The 12,270-nt window shown below is 54.0% G+C and overlaps 1 long non-coding RNA gene across 1 annotated transcript; it reads right to left on the reverse strand.

The window, feature by feature from the left end:
* Positions 1 to 6,316: 6,316 nt before the first annotated feature.
* Positions 6,317 to 12,049, reverse strand: LOC134808933 (uncharacterized). The gene is made up of 2 exons (XR_010153184.1): positions 7,053 to 12,049; positions 6,317 to 6,868 (listed from the first exon to the last, which is right to left on the reverse strand). It is a non-coding gene; the product is annotated as an uncharacterized LOC134808933 (long non-coding RNA).
* Positions 12,050 to 12,270: the final 221 nt, after the last annotated feature.

A 12,270-nucleotide genomic window follows, 5' to 3' on the forward strand; every position in this document is an offset into this window, starting at 1 on the left:
CTGAGCTTTGCTTACCATCCTCGGTGGCACCTGCCAGTGCTGGGCCAGTCCTCTGTTCCCTTGAACCCACAGGACAATGACCCAGGGGTCCCGGACTCTCTACAAGGCCTGGCCTTCAGGCTCATGCCCAGCCTTCCTCAGAGGGCTGGGGGTCTGCATCAGGTTAACCACACGGCAGCCCCCACCTCTGCAGCCCCACCCGCTGTCTCCCTGACCCCTCTTCTGCCCTAAGGCAAGAGCAGGAGGCATTGCATTGGCCTCAGTCCTGAGACCTCAAGGCTGAGAAAAGGTTAGCCCAGCAAAGAGCTGCAGGAAGGAGGAAGGGGTCCAGGCAGGGGGAACAGCACGTGCTGAGGCCGGGCATGGGAAGGAGTGTGGTGTTTGGGGAGCTGCTTGTGGTTGAGCCTGGCTGGAGCTCTTGGTGTGAAGGGGCCCTACGGGGCAGAGGGTGGAGGCCCGGTGGCTCCTATCGCACCTGTCCTGTGGCCTTGGCATGGGGTCACCCTCCTATCACACTCCCCTGGAGGCTACTGATGCTGTGGGCTCCACCAGTCTTATGGGTCAGTGCGGGGAGCCCTTTGCTGTCTGCATTCCGAGTCAAAGACTCAGGGATGAAGCGTCCTTGTAACTCACTCAGTACCCCCCATCTCCCCACTCCCACCACAGCCCAGCGCCCAAACACACCGGTGAGCTCCAGCCACCACGCCCCTGCTCGGATGGCTCAGCCTGCTGGGCAGCCTCGTTCACCCTTGACCACCTGGCACACTCCTATGCTGCCCTCAACACCCCACTCAGGTGTTGCCTCCTCCGACGAGCTTTCCACAGTGGTCCCCTGGCATGGCCACCCTTGTGGGCCTCACCACACTCCGTGATTATTGTCCAAGTGTGTCTCCCCAACGGGGTTGAATTGCTTGAGGACCTGAATGGGGCATCACCATCTTTGTGGCCCTTGAGCTGTGGGGTCCAACTCGATTGCCTTGGGACCCCCTGGGAGATTCACAGGACCCATTCCCAGGGAGCCCAGGCTCCAGGCCCAGGGTGGGGCCCAGTATTCTGAAGCGGGAGTTCCGGCAGAGCTTTCACCAGCTCTGCGAATGTGGAAACGGAGGCCGAGAGGCGGCCTGAGCTGTCCAAGGTCATACAGCAACTGGGAGGCAGGGCCAGGGCTCCCGGCTCCCTCTGGGGTTCTAGCTCAGGGCTCAAAGTCCACCCCTGTGTGGCCAGCGGGGAGACTGTTCCTACCTCACCTGGCTTCCAGCAGTCCCGGTGGTGACTGTGGCTCACGCCTTCCCACAGGGCCTTGGTAGAAAGGTCTTAGTACTCAGGAAGAGCCCATTTCATGCTTTTGTCCTACCCTCCCCACTTTCACACCTGTGCAGGCTCACAGCCCCACCTACCTCGGGGCCTTTGCATTGGCCAGGGCCTCCTCCTGGAATATTCTGCCACCAAACCATCCCATGGGGGGCTCATCCTCACTGAAGGTCTCACTCGAGGCCAACTCCTAGGGAGGCCTGGGGAACCGTGGAAAGCAGCTGTGTTCAGGCCCTGCTCATTTCTGGTCTGCAAGCCTCCTTGGAGGCAGAGGCCTAGCCTGGTGCCTGGCTCATGCAGGGCAAGCACTCAATTCACGGAGGTGGAAGGGAGGCAGCCGTGGGGGAGACCACCGGGTGACAGGGCAGCTGGGTGCGCGGAGGAGGGAGGCCAGCCCGGCTCCTCCCTGCCTGTGCGGCTCCCACTCTGGGCCAGTGGCCTTGGAGACAGCAGCGTTTAGAGGGAGGAGGGAGGGCGAGCGGAGGGCCATCCATCAGTGGGGAACGTGTAGAGCCTCGTAAATCAGGGAGGCTGTCTGAGGCCCCTGTGCCAAGCATCTGCTGGCGTCTGGGAGCCTGGGAGGGCAGGCTGCTCCTCCGGGGAATGGAGACAGCCACGCCTCGGGGCTCCCCTGGTTGAGGAGGGCGGGCAAGCCTCCCTCCGTCTCCCCAGGCACTTCAGTGTGTTATCCCAAATACCTAACAGCCCCCACCCCAACCTGCAAGGCAGGCCATAATTTTGTTTCAATTATTTTGAATTTTAATACACAAGACTGTAGAAAATAACATAACAAATCCCAAAACATATCCACCCTAACTTTTTCATTTTTTATGGAGGGTTTTGTTTAGTTTGCTTAAGAGTCGGGGTCTTGCTCTGTCGCCCAGGCTGGAGTGCAGTGGCACAATCACGGTTCACTGCAGCCTCCACCTCCTGGGCTCAAGTGATTCTCCCACCTCAGCCCCCTCAGTAGCTGGGACTACAGGCACATCCCACTACAACCGGCTAATTTTTTTGTATTTTTTTGCAGAGACGGGTTTTCGCCATGTTGCCCAGGCTGATCTCAAACTACTGGGCTAGAGTGATGCTCCCCCGTTAGCCTCTGAAATTGCTGGGATTACAGGTGCGAGCCACCGCTCCCAGCCCGAGATTTTTGAACTCATAAGATTGTGAACGATAGCATATAAAACTGCATAAAACACAGTTGCCTAAAATGATTAGTTATAAAGCAGACATCAGCATAATTACCACCCAAGTCATGAAACAGGAAGTTGCCAGCCTTCCCCACCCCCAGCGTGTGTTTCTCTCATTAGGCACCTCTCCCTGCCCCCATGATTATTTATTTTTTTAGAGATGGAGACTTGCTATATTGCCCAGGCTGGACTTGAACTCCTGGATGCAAACGATCCTCCTGCCTTAGCCTCCCGAGTAGCTAAGACCGCAGGCCCACGCCATTGTGCCTGGCTTTGCCATTTTTATGTTATGACTTTATGTGACATCGTTGCCCAGCTTTCCTGGCCTTTAAAAAGTATAAATACAATAAAACATTACAGATAAAAATTCCCTTCTTGTGTCTCAACCCCACCCCAGGGGCAAGCATAATTATGAGATTTACATATATCATTCCAGCCTGCATTTGATATTTTTACGACAAATATTAGAGAAGTATTGTTTTACATAGTTTAAAACGTTTCACAAATGACAACAATACTGTGTATATTATTCTGCAAGTTGCTTTTTCACTAACTCTAAATGCTTTTTTAAAAACAGCTGTATTGAGACATAATTTATACACCATAAAATTCAACCATTTTAAGTGCACAATTTAATGATTTTTAGTAAATTTAAAGACTTGTGCAACCACCAGCACAATCCAATTTTAGATCATTTCCATCCCTCCTAAAAACTCTAAATAGGCTGGGCATGGTGGCTCGTGCCTGTAATCCCAGCACTTTGGGAAGGCAGGGTGAAAGGATTTTAAGAGGCCAGGAGTTGCAGACCAGCCCGGGCAACATAGTGAGATCCTGTCTCTACACAAAAAATTTTTTTTCAAAAATTACCTGGACACAGTGGCTGCACCTGTAGTCCCAGCTACTTGGGAGGCTGAGGCGGGAGGATTGCTTGAGCCCAGGAGTTCTAGGATGTAGTGAGCCAGGATCTCGCCGCTGAACTCCAGCTTTGGGCGACGGAGCAAGATCTTGTCTCTGAAGAGAAAACAGTCTAAATGCTTTTTTGCTTTCTCTCTTTTTTTTTCCTAAGTGCCTTTGATACACATTTTAATAACTGCCCCTTATAAAGCTCCTGCATGTGCCAAGCACTGCTGCAAGGTGTTAAATATGCCACCACGTTCACTCCTCATAGCAACTCCACAAGGTGAGAGTCTTAGGGACGATGACACGGAGGCAGAGGGGCTAACAAACTGTCCACGGTCACCCTATTAGAAACTCACAGAACAGGTGGCTGCAAACCCAGTCTGACCCCAGAGTCAGCCACTTAGCCACCCACTGTGAATTCACGCACTCTTACTGTTGTGTGCTATGTCAGGCAAATGTTTTTATCCGACGGTATGAATGAGAAACCGAGGCTTGGAGGGGTTAAGTGACTTGCTCAGTATCACTGGACAGAGAATAACAGAGCTGGGGTTTGAATCTAGGTCTATGTGACTTCAAGCTCGCTGGCCCTTTGCTGGTCTCCTTGGCTGCCTTTCCTTTTTTTCATTACAGTAAAGGAATAAAAGAGAGAAAAGAGGAGGATGGGTGGAAACGGGGAGAGAGAGATGCCAGAAAAAGCTTTTATTTTTATTTTTTTTTGAAACGGAGTCTGGCTCTGTCACCAGGCTGGAGTGCAGTGGTGAGATCTTGGCTCACCGCAACCTCTGCCTCCTGGATTCAAGTGACTCTCCTCCCTCAGCCTCCCAAGTAGCTGGGACTACAGGCACCTGCCACCACACCCAGCTAATTGTATTTTTAGCAGAGACAGGGTTTCTCCATGTTGGCCAGGCTGGTCTCAAACTCCTGACCTGAAGTGATCCACCATCCCAGCCTCCCAAAGAGCTGGGATTACAGGCATGAGACACCATGCCTGACCAGAACAAACTTTTAAATTCTTTTATGCTCAGCCTATATCCACAGATACTTACATATATACATGTGCAACACAGGATCTCTGAACACTAACTCTAGTCAGTTGAGTGTGTGCACAGTTCTGTGTGTGTAGGCTGTACACATGTGTGCACACACATGCATATGTGTACCTAAGACCACATGTGCGTTCACACACCATTCCAGATGCACACCCACACAGGTGTACACACCCTAAAAGGCACACCCACACAGGCACATACAGGTGCACACCCACACAGGCACAGGTGTACACACACACAGCTGTACACACACTCACACAGCTGTACACACACTGAAATGACTAGAATTGGTGTTCACAGATCCTGTGTTACTCAGGGTGAGGAGAATGTCAGTGTGTATGTGTGCTCATGCGTGTGTGTGTGTACCTGTGTGTCTAGTGGGAGACAGGAGTTCAGTCTTCCGGGGTCCCCTGGTGGCCCATCTGTCAGGGTCCAGATCTGAGAAATGCTCCATCAGGGGCAGACCCCTTCTCCGAAAGGCAGTCTCAGCCAGGAGGGCCCCATGCCCCACCACCCTCTCTTTATGCTACCAAGTGCCTGCTGAGGTCCTTAGATAAAGTTTCAGGACCTGGAAGACGGAGCTAGGCATGATCTCTGGGGACTTCCTGGCCCCGTGTGGCCACGTCGAATCCACTGCGTCTCTTTTCACTGGCCTGGTGCTTCCATCCCCAAAGCTCCTTTCTGCCCCCCGACTCCTCTGAGTCTACACAGACCTGCAAGGGCCTGTAGGAGCCACATCTAACAAGCAACCACAAGCAGCAGCCAGTGAGCAGACACGAGAGCCAGACAGGGGGACTCACCACAGGTCCACGAGCAGGTCTACTGCCATTTTACAGATGGGGAAACTGAAGCACAGCAGCCTTCTGCAGGGCCCCGTGGCTAGAGATGGACTCCAGATTCAAACCCAGGCTGTGTGTCTGCACAACTTGGACTGCACAACCCAGCACAGAGAACACTCGACCCCCGCTCACGCAACACAGCAGGATCCCGAGCTTGGAACCCAGGTGTTCACAGAGGGGTCCCGAATCTGGAACCCAGGTGTTCACAGAGGGATCCCAACCCTGGAACCCAGACGTCCACAGCAGGATCCCGAGTTTGGAACCCAGGCGTCCACAGCAGGATCCCGACCCTGGAACCCAGGCGTCCACAGCAGGATCCCGAGTTTGGAATCCAGGCGTCCACAGCAGGATCCCGAGCTTGGAACCCAGGCGTCCACAGCAGGATCCCGACCCTGGAACCCAGGCGTCCACAGCAGGATCCCGACCCTGGAACCCAGGCGTCCACAGCAGGATCCCGACCCTGGAACCCAGGCGTCCACAGCAGGATCCCGACCCTGGAACCCAGGCGTCCACAGCAGGATCCCGACCCTGGAACCCAGGCGTCCACAGCAGGATCCCGAGTTTGGAATCCAGGCGTCCACAGCAGGATCCCGAGCTTGGAACCCAGGCGTCCACAGCAGGATCCCGACCCTGGAACCCAGGCGTCCACAGCAGGATCCCGACCCTGGAACCCAGGCGTCCACAGCAGGATCCCGACCCTGGAACCCAGGCGTCCACAGCAGGATCCCGACCCCGGAACCCAGGCGTCCACAGCAGGATCCCGACCCTGGAACCCAGGCGTCCACAGCAGGATCCCGACCCTGGAACCCAGGCGTCCACAGCAGGATCCCGAGTTTGGAATCCAGGTGTCCACAGCAGGATCCCGACCCTGGAACCCAGGCGTTCACAGCAGGATCCCGAGCTTGGAACCCAGGCATTCTAGTATCCGGCCTCCAAGTCTTGGTCCTACCCTGGTGGTTTACAGAAGCCGACAAGCTGACAGCTTTACTCACCCATGACAAAATAAGAAAAGCACAGGGCAATGTAGGAAGTTTTTCATAAAGTTAAATCCCTTTAATTAAAAAAAAAAAAACAGCTTTTTTTTGTTGACTTTTCCCCTCTCTTTTCTAAAATAAGGGTGATCTTATCCAATGGTTCTTATTTTATATTCTTAATTTAGCAAGATAAAAATGTGAGCAGCTGCACGCCAGCCCCCAAACTCTAGGGGAGGTTTTTCTGGTTCACAGACTGTCTCAGGTTCGAGCCTCCTTAGGGCACCCCCTTTCCGTCCACCTTAGCCTGGAACTGAGACTTCTTTTTCTTTTGTATCCGTCCTTCTCAGATGTCATATTTGTATTTTCCAAAACAATCTAGTTGAAGAAATCCTATTCGGTATGTTGAAATCTTTATGCTCCCAGCTCAAACTCTGGATTAACAACAAAACAGAGGAAAACTCTTTTTCTTATTCAGCAGTCAAACTTCAAGGCAACTTCAGCCCTGGGAACTCAGCCAGTTGCTGGGAAGTAAAGGAATCAAAGGCTTCTAAACAGTAAAAAATGTCTTTAGAATAGAGCTCGGCTCAGAGGGAGCTTTGGCCTTCCTGCAAATTAAGAATAATGATTTGGTGAGCTTGTTTATCTCCCCTCCACCAGCAAGGCTTGGTCTCCCCAGGGGTAACCGGCTGCAGATTCAAGAGGAAACTGGGAGGGCTGTCTGGGGCTGGAGAAGGAGGCAGCTCCAATACGCCAGGGTCAGGCAGTGTAGGGGCAAAGAGGTCTCCTTACTTCCACAGCACCGAGTCATCGAAGTTTACAAGACACTTCTACGTTGATCTGGAAAAAGGAGGTGCTCCTAGTACATCTTAGAAAGATTTCCATAAAACGGGCTAAAAAGCAATCATAAAACCACAACAAAACACAAACAGGCAAGGGAAAGGATAAACTTCCATCACCTGGAAGCCTCAGAGACAGGAGAGGGTACACAGGTGAGAGCCTTGGCTGGGTGGGAGGTAGGAGTCAGACCGGACCCTCTGCAGAATTAGCAGTGGTGTGCACTCACCTCTGGAGCTGTTCCTCTGAGATGGGCCTGGCCCGCTAGATAATTGGAGGGTCCTGCATCTCATGGCAGTTTCCACCACGCCCTGCTGCAGCTCGCACCCAGAGCCCTCTGATCACGGGAGTGGGCAGCTGCCATTTACTGCTGCACCGTTCTGACCATGTGCCCCACGTTATTTCATGTAGCCCTCGCTACTGCTGTGTCCAGGAGGCTCAGAGAGGTCAAGTTACTTACCTAAGGTCACACAGCTGGTATGTGCCAGAGCTGGGAAGAGAACGTGCATTTGTATGACTCCGGGATGTTGGCTTTCTGCCTTGACGCCCCAGCCTCTTCAGCTGTGGCTGGTGGCAGGTCCTGGGCCTCTAGCGAGGACGTGCCTGGCTGTGGGCCCAGCCTGGGATTGACCTCACACCCTCTCTCACACCTGGGGCTTCACTGACAGCAGCGGGCACAGTGCCTTCCTTTCTCTTTCCCTAGACACCAGCTCTGACCCTCCAATTTCCACCATGATCACAGTGTTCTCAGAGTCAGGCAGCATATGAGGAAAATTGCCCTTTCCCTGGAATAATTTACCATCTTGTTATTTCCGTTACCTGACCCTGTTGGAGCCTATTCCGTGCTGAGCTGTTTGAATTTCCAGCTTGGAAATCCCCAGGCTGGGCGGGAAATGCTGTTTCCTGAGGGAGGAGCAGACGAGGGAGGTGCTGCCTGCAGGCTTGGCGGAGGGTCAGGGGGTGTTTGGGACAGGGACACAGTGGGGAGGGGGCTGAGGACAGAAACCAGGCAGCATTTGTGATTCTTCTGAATCCAGAGGGGCTTGTGTGATGAAATTCCACGGGGCTCTGCCAGGCTGATACGTGGGAAGGGTGGCAGAGGGCTACTGCGACCTACAGGCAGGGGGTGGTCCTAGGAAGGCAAAGGCATTGGTAGGAATGCAGAGAGGGCTACAGAAAGCAAGGGGACTCCTGGGCCAGGCCCTGGACCGGGGCACAGAGTAAGGCTGTTGAGGGTGTTGATTTCAGTTTTTGACAAGTCGAGGATCCTCCGGATACCACGTGACAACACACAGCTTAAGAGCACGGGCCTTGGGCTCAAATCCTCGCTCTGTCACTCGCCGGCGGTGTGGTCCTGTGCAAGTCGACGGACTTCTCTCAGCCTCAGTTTCCTCCTCTGTGAAGTGGAGGGAATGGTGTCCACCCCCCATTATTCCTTTAATGTGAGCGCTAACTCAGGGCAAGTGTGTAAAGACCCAGTCTGGCCTCCAGCTGGGGTCCATCTGACCCAGGTGGTGGCTGTTTTCAGGGATCAACTCTCCCCAGTTTGCTGGGAACTTTCCTGGTTTTAGCCCTGAAAGTCCCGCATCTTGTGAAACCCATTGGTCCTGGAAAACCTGGATGGTTGCTCACTCTGCCTGTGTTCTCCCGCTCCTCATTGCACTAAAAGTGCCAGGTCATGTCTGTGTCCTGGGGAAGGCCGAAGCCCTTGCTAAGGTTTCTGTAATATCACCTGTGGCTCTGAGGCCTGCTTTGGCTGAGTTAATTCGGTGTTGAGGTCGATACGTGTGCTTGCACACGTTTCTGAATCGCAGAGACTCAGATGTGACATTCAGCCCCCGTTCCCCCCAGATCCATAGGCACAAAGCATCTGGGTGTTGGAGACACCGCAGACGTTTGGGGTGGGATGGGGGCGCTGAGATCACTGTAGTGCAATCCACAGGCACAAGGCACCTGGGTGTGGGAGACACCGCAGACATCTGGGGTGGGATGGGGGCGCTGAGATCACTGTAGTGCAATCCACAGGCACAAGGCACCTGGGTGTGGGAAACACCGCAGACGTCTGGGGTGGGATGGGGGCGCTGAGATCACTGTAGTGCAATCCACAGGCACAAGGCACCTGGGTGTGGGAGACACCGCAGACGTCTGGGGTGGGATGGGGGCGCTGAGATCACTGTAGTGCAAACAGCATCAAATGGAACATGACACACAACTCCTTTGGCCGCCCCCTGAAAGTGTGGGGGATGCAGGGGTGGAAGGGAGCTTCACTCAGGGACCTCCTGCCTCAACCCCTCACTCTGACCTCTGCTCTTTCCTCTAAATTTTGTTCGTTTCTAACGTCTCTTTTGTGGCCTTGGCCCCGGATTGAAATGTGCCCTTTAAAAGCATTTTTCCTAAACGAAGACAATTCCTCTCCAAGAGGAGCTGTTCCCTCCCCAGCTGTTCAGAAAATCCAGGTGTGTTTCCACCTGCAACAATGCCGAGCTGTCAGCTTAGACTTGGAAGGCCGTAAGAGCTGGGGAAGGCCACATTTGGGGTCTGGTTCCAGGCCTTGCCGGTCACCATCCCTGGCTGTATTAGTCCTTTCTTGCACTGCTATAAAGTACCCAAGGCTGGGTAATTGGTAAAGAAAAGCAAAGTAATGGGCTCACGGTTCCTCAGGCTGTACAGGAAGCTTGATGCTGGCATGTGCTCAGCTTCTGAGGAGGCCTCAAGAAACTTACAATCATGGCAGAAGGCTAAGGGGAAGCAGGCATGCCACACGGTCAGCGCAGCAGCAAGAGAGTGAGGCGGGAGGTGCTACCCACTCGTAAATGGCCGAGCTCGTGAGGACTCACCAAGGCGGATGGTGCTCAACCAGTCATGGGAAAACCGCCCCCGAGATCTAGTCGCTTCCCACCAGGCGCCACCTCCAACGCTGAGGGTTACAATTGGACATGACACGCGGGGGGGACACAGATCCAAACCACGTCATCAGCTCTTTCAGAGGGAGATGGCTCTGGACCCCAATTTAGAGTCCGGCTGATTTGCTCTCCCAGGTGCGCCTGGCACAGCTCTCAGGTTCTGCAGGAGCCGCTGGGCTTGGATGAAGGGCCCTCCCGCAGGGTGAGGCGCCTGGCGACCTGGCCCGGTCTCACCCCACAGCCTAGGGCAGAGATGCCACAAAGTCACAGACTTTCAGGGCCCAGAGACCCTGGAGTGCGTCTGACTCGACCTCGTGTTTCACAGGGAATCTGAGGCCCGCACTGGCCAAGTGACCTGTCTGTACTTACACACTCTGGAGGCAGCAGAGTGGAGGAGAGTGGTGCTATGGCCTGAGTGATTTATTTTAAAATACAGTCATGCATTGTATAACGAAGTTTGTCAATGACAGGCTGTATATCCAGCGGTGGTCCCATAAGACTACAAAGCATCTGAAAATTCCCGTTGCCTAGTGACGTTGCGGCGTGTAATGCCACAGTGCAACGCGTTATCCCTTGTTTGTGGTGACGCCGGTGTGAACACACCTACTACACTGCCAGTCACATACGAGTGGACAGTAATGCCCTGGGCCCTCACACTCACCACACACTGACTCTCCCACAGCGACTCCAGTCCCACAAGCTCCATTCACGGGAAGTGCTCTATACACCTGTGCCATTTTAAAACATCTTTTATGCCGTATTTTTACTGTACCCTTTCTATGATTAGCTACACACATAATTCCACGGTGTCGCAGTTGCTACATGCTGCACAGGTTTGTAGCCCAGGAGCCCAGGCTCTCCCACGTAGCCTCGGTGTGCTGTAGGCTCTGCCACTTAGATTTACATCCGTGCTATCATGTCTGCACAATGATGAAATTGCCTGACAACACATTTCTTGGAAGTATCCCTGTCGTATCCTGGTTGTTACGTGACACATGCCCGTACTTCTGTGTGAATGAGTTTGAGTAAGATCTCATCTGCACACACATCAAGGGCTGGCTAATTAACATGCCCAGTAAATCAGTTAATCCTCATCTGTAGAAACACTGTAGGGTTGCCGTATTAGCATAAGGAATGTGGCAGTGGGTTTTCTTTCATTTATTTACTGTTTTTGAATAGGGTCTTGTTTTGTTACCCAGGCTGAGTGCAGTGGCAAGATCATGGCTCACTACAGCCTCCAACTTCTGTGCTCAAGCAATCCTCCTGCCTCAGCCTCCCAAGTAGCTGGGACTACAGCTATAGTGATTTTGATAGGGGGGGAATTTGTTGGGGGTCACTGAGGCGGGCTGGGGCACACAGACTTAGGCTCCACACAAGGGCCCTCTGAGGCACACAGACCAGGGCTCCACACAAGGGCCCTCTGAGGCACACAGACCAGGGCTCCCCACGAGGGCCCTCTGAGGCACACAGACCAGGGCTCCCCACGAGGGCCCTCTGAGGCACACAGACCAGGGCTCCCCACGAGGGCCCTCTGAGGCACACAGACCAGGGCACCGCACGAGGGCCCTCTGAGGCACACAGACCAGGGCTCCCCACGAGGGCCCTCTGAGGCACACAGACCAGGGCTCCCCACGAGGGCCCTCTGAGGCACACAGACCAGGGCTGCACACAAGGGCCCTCTGAGGTACGCAGACCAGGCTGGGGCACAGAGACCCAGGATTCCTGTGGCTGCTGTGAACTGAGTGCTCCTGGCCGAGGACCCACAGCTTCTGGGAAGTGTAGGTTGGGGCTCCTGATCTGCTGGCCCCTCCCTAGGGATGCAGAGCACACAGGCCCTGGGCCTGGAGTGTTTCCATCCATCCACACATCCTTCTTCCCATCAGGACACTGGTCCACCCTCTGTTCATCTGTCCATCCTCTCAGATGTCCTTCAGCACATTGGTCCATGCAGAATATCTATGCACCTGTCTGTCCATCCATCTGTCCAATGCTCCATCAGTCTGTCCATCACCCATCCTCCCATCTATCCTCCATCCACCCACCCCCAACATCCCCCACCCAATCACCATCCATCCAACTACCCCCTATGCCCCCACTCACCCTTCCCCCACCCAGCCATCCGTTAACCCATCCCCCACCCATCCTTCCCCCACCCATTCCCCACTCAACTATCGCCCTACCCATCCCCCACTCCACCCACTCACCCATCCATCTCCTCACCCATCCCTCACTCATCCATCCCTCCATCCATCTCCTCACTCACCTGCCAT

Source organism: Pan troglodytes, chromosome 19 (assembly GCF_028858775.2).
Source record: "Pan troglodytes isolate AG18354 chromosome 19, NHGRI_mPanTro3-v2.0_pri, whole genome shotgun sequence".
Lineage (NCBI taxonomy): Eukaryota > Metazoa > Chordata > Mammalia > Primates > Hominidae > Pan > Pan troglodytes.